This window comes from Podarcis raffonei, chromosome 14 (genome assembly GCF_027172205.1).
Source record: "Podarcis raffonei isolate rPodRaf1 chromosome 14, rPodRaf1.pri, whole genome shotgun sequence".
In the NCBI taxonomy this organism is placed as follows: domain Eukaryota; kingdom Metazoa; phylum Chordata; class Lepidosauria; order Squamata; family Lacertidae; genus Podarcis; species Podarcis raffonei.
The window spans coordinates 14,297,219-14,301,350 of NC_070615.1; the positions used below are offsets into that span (position 1 = coordinate 14,297,219).

The 4,132-nt window shown below is 52.0% G+C and overlaps 1 long non-coding RNA gene across 1 annotated transcript; it reads right to left on the minus strand.

Moving 5' to 3' along the window:
- Positions 1-992: 992 nt before the first annotated feature.
- On the minus strand, positions 993-2,002 carry LOC128401998 (uncharacterized). The gene is made up of 2 exons (XR_008327580.1): positions 1,538-2,002; positions 993-1,430 (listed from the first exon to the last, which is right to left on the minus strand). It is a non-coding gene; the product is annotated as an uncharacterized LOC128401998 (long non-coding RNA).
- Between the last annotated feature and the right edge of the window lie 2,130 nt (positions 2,003-4,132).

Sequence of the window (4,132 nt, forward strand, 5' to 3'; positions counted from 1 at the left end):
GACATGGTTAAAGAACTGGAGGGCCTACAGTTTGCCCCTGTCACAATTCTCGACCAAAAACTCTCAGTATTAATGTATGCTGATGACCTAGTACTTGTATCTAGAACCCTGGTGGGCCTGAGACGGCTGCTTGCAAAATTAAGTTCAGCCTCCACAGTTGGAGGGAGCAATGCTTCTGAAAAGCACTTCCTGGAAGTGTTGCAGGAATTTATGTATAGGTTGGGGGGGTTGCCCCTCCAGCACATATCATGCACTTACAGCCCACTACCAAAATCAGCACAATCACTTTTGTGATTTGTCCCCACAAAACACTTCATCACAGTTTCTTCCTATCTATTCAAAGGGCCTTTGCTGCACGATACCAAATGTAACAATTCACTGGCTCATAGGGAAAACTTCAGAAATTCATATAGACATGTGAGCTCAGCTACTCAGCAGCCCCTCTGCCTGAGTGATAATTCCTGATACCTGAGTGCCAGACAGGTAGCCATTCCAGAAATAACCAACCCAGATGAAGACAAAAGGGTGTGATTAACTTGGCTGGGAAACAGGGAAATGTAAATATCTCTTTTGTTACACTTGATGGGTGTTTGGTGGAGGGCAAGGAGAACAATGGGGCAGGGTCCAGGATGCTCAGATTACTGCCACCAGACCTCCCCTTTCATGATGTAACCATGATGTATTAGTGATGTAGTTTGGGAGGTGTAACATGGGGATTAGCAGCTAATAAAAGTTTGAGGGCTCTTTTGTTTGGGGCTTCCATCTTGTTCCACCTTGTGGCAGGTGTGAGTCCTGTTGTGACAGTCTTTAATAAAGACCAAGCCTACTTACTGGCTGCTGTTTTGCTCTGGTATTCCTGACTGGTGCCCTTGTTTTTTTGTCCAAGGGAGCCCTCAGATTTCTCCATTAACAGTAGCCACAGGTGGGGAGAGTGTTCCTACAACTCCCCAAGCGTGTTTCACAAGGACCCCTTCCTTCCCTCTGCCCCAGTACCTGAGGCTTGTCACATCTCTCCAGGGATTTGGCCAGAGGAAGTTAAACGCTGGGGAAAGGCTCCATCCTTGCAAAGAAAACGGAGACATCAGCAGGCACCTGGCTCCCAGCCATGCTAGCACCTGTGGCGCATGAGGGTGGGGGACATGGAAAGGAAGCATTCCCATAATATAGGGCACTCAACTGGCATTTCCTCCTACCTGATCTTAGAAGGTTTCCCCACTTCGCCTCTGTACAGGCATCTTGGCTCCGTCCCAGCCAGCTTAGCTCAGAAGCAGCAGCCAAAGACTCCTATTTCTCTGAGCTGCTCTCTTAATTAGAAGAAACTTTGGCTGCTGCTTCTGCATCAAAGATGTGGGGAAGAGGCGCAAGGGATGGCAGCCGGGAACCACTGGGATGTTCTCTGGTCCTTCATCCTGGGAGCTGAAGCCATGGCCCTGTGAAGGAAGCAGGATATAGTATGGGCTCTCATGTGAATGGGCTCTAACTGTCCACGGGTTCCCCAATTATCGCGTTGCCACACCATGCTGCTGTGCAAACTCACAGGGCATAAAATGGCTGACGGCGCCTGAGTTTTGTAATGCTCACAGTTGTACTCTGCGTCCATCTGGGAACTATAGCACCGCACACAAACTGAGACTGGGAAGGTGGTGGAGGAGGCCCTGTGTTGTTACAGAGGTTACAGAACTTTCCTGCATGAGAGCAGAAAGGAGATGCTCTCGTCTGGAAGTGGGTGGGCCAAGCTTTCTTTGGGAAAAATGTCAGGGCAGGGGCATTGGGCATCCATTCCCCACATCTGACAGGAGGATACCAGGTCCTTCTTCCTCCACAGGGCCATGCTTCAAAAGAATGGTCTCCATCGCCACTTCCCAAGCTGATGGACAAGAGCGAAACTCCGTCATCTGTGGCATTCTAGTCCAGCCTTTGTGGATTGTAAAGTCCTTCCAATTCGTTGAAGGAATCCATGCTACTCAGTGCCTTGCATGTCTTCTGGGATGTCCCAGTTGCTGTCTGAGACAAGAGGAGAACGGCATGACTGGCACATGTCAAAACTAAATAAATAATTTGGAGCAACTGATTGCTTTCGATATAAAGGTAAAGATAAAGGTACCCCTGCCCGTACGGGCCAGTCGTGTCCGACTCTAGGGTTGTGCGCCCATCTCGCTTAAGAGGCCGGGGGCCAGCGCTGTCTGGAGACACATCCAGGTGACGTGGCCAGCGTGACGAAGCTGCTCTGGCGAGCCGGCACCAGCGCAGCACACGGAAACGCCGTTTACCTTCCCGCTAGAAAGCGGTCCCTATTTATCTACTTGCACTTAGGGGTGCTTTCGAACTGCTAGGTGGGCAGGAGCTAGGACCGAACGGCGGGAGCTCACCCCGCCGTGGGGATTCGAACCGCCGACCATGCGATCGGCAAGCCCTAGGCGCTGAGGTTTTCGATATGCCGGTGATCAAATAATATTTTGTAATAAACATTGTTAAAAAGGGGAAATAACAAGCAGTTTTTTTCCTTCTCTGCCTTCTCTGGCTTTGAGGTCTGCTTAAGAAGGCTGGAGCCAGCTGGTTCTCATAAGTGCCTTGGAGCTGCAGGTGAAGTCACTACACCTTCTCCCTGTTCAGGTTGCTGTTCAGCAGGTGAAGCTGATTCATGCCCAATGACGCTATTCCCTGCCCCAAGATGCCCCTCCACCTGCCAGATGGGTGCTGGCTTTCGGGAAGTAAGACGGTGGAAGTGTTGGACCAACTAGGGGGAGGGGGAGCATGCACATGTGAGGCATATTCCCAAGAGCATTCCATGAAGTCCATGTCCATGATATTTGCTGTAGACCCCAAATCTATCATCTTCTTCTTTGGTGATCACTTGTAGCCGAGTAAGATTGTCTTCCATGAACACGGTCTTAACAGTGAGCCCATAAGTGACTGTGGAGGCCAATTCTGGATCCACACAACCTTCCACAGTGGGGACATAAGTTTCTGGGCGGGAGTTGATCACGGTGAGGGTTTGCCAAGCATGCCTTCCTCTTAGCTTGTTTCTTCCTTTCGTCCTGAGTTCAAGCGTCTTCAAAGTCCATGGCACCTTTGGTAAAGGCTGTTACACAATTGGAGCACTCGCAGGCCAGTGTTTCTTGATTGTTGGAGTTTATACTACATTTTAAAAGATTTGCCTTGAGCAGGGGTCAGCAAACTTTTTCAGGAGGGGGCCGGTCCACTGTCCCTCAGAACTTTGGGGGGCTGGACCCACCCTCTCCCGAAAGCACCCCCCCAAAAGGACACACACCCCCGCGCCACCACTCATGCCGCAGCTGCCAACACCACCTCGTCTTCAGCAGCATCGTCATTGTCCTCTGCCTTGGCCAGGGATCCACGGGGCGCAGAGCCCATGCCTCTGGCCTGGGTGATGGAGGCAGCCTCCCTGCCACTGCCGCTTCCTCCCGCTCGGAGCTTCCTGCAGCCAATCCAAAGCCACGCCAGCATCGCCGCCCGCCCAGAGGCGTCCACAGCTTTGGATTGGCTGCAGGAGGTTTGTGCACCAGCGTCTTGGAAGTCAGTGCCACGCTGGTTTAGCACAGGGACTGACCAAGTGGGCGGCAGGTTCGCGGGTCGGATTAACAAGCCTGGTGGCCCACATCTGGCCCCCGGGCCTTAGTTTGCCGACCCCTGGCCTTGAGAGAGTCTTTAAACCTCTTTTGTTTGTTTGTTTTGTTTCCATTTTTAAGTTGCTTGGGAAGATGATAATCAGGCATAGCCCAGGTCTGTAAAGCTGCTTTCCTGGTGCTTGGAGGGGGTGGCATGAGGCATGTGGGCATTAGGAATACAAGCCAAGCCCTGGCTCCATGTCCCTCCTAAATCGAGGCAATTCTGTTTCCTGGACAGCTGGCAGAGCCCCTCTTCACTGGGCATGGGACTGCCACATGCCCTGGCCTCCGCAGGAGACTCACAGTCCCTCTCGGTGTCTCCGTTCCTTTTCAGCCACCGTCAAACAATGGCGATGATGACTGTCCTACTGATCCTATGCTGAATAGCTGCCCAGCCCAGCTTCAGGTCCCCCACCAAGTGCCCCCACTCCATAACCCACCGCTCTCAACCGACTCTCAACTGCCTCCCCTCTAGCATTCAAACTCCCTTTCCAAGCCTCCTC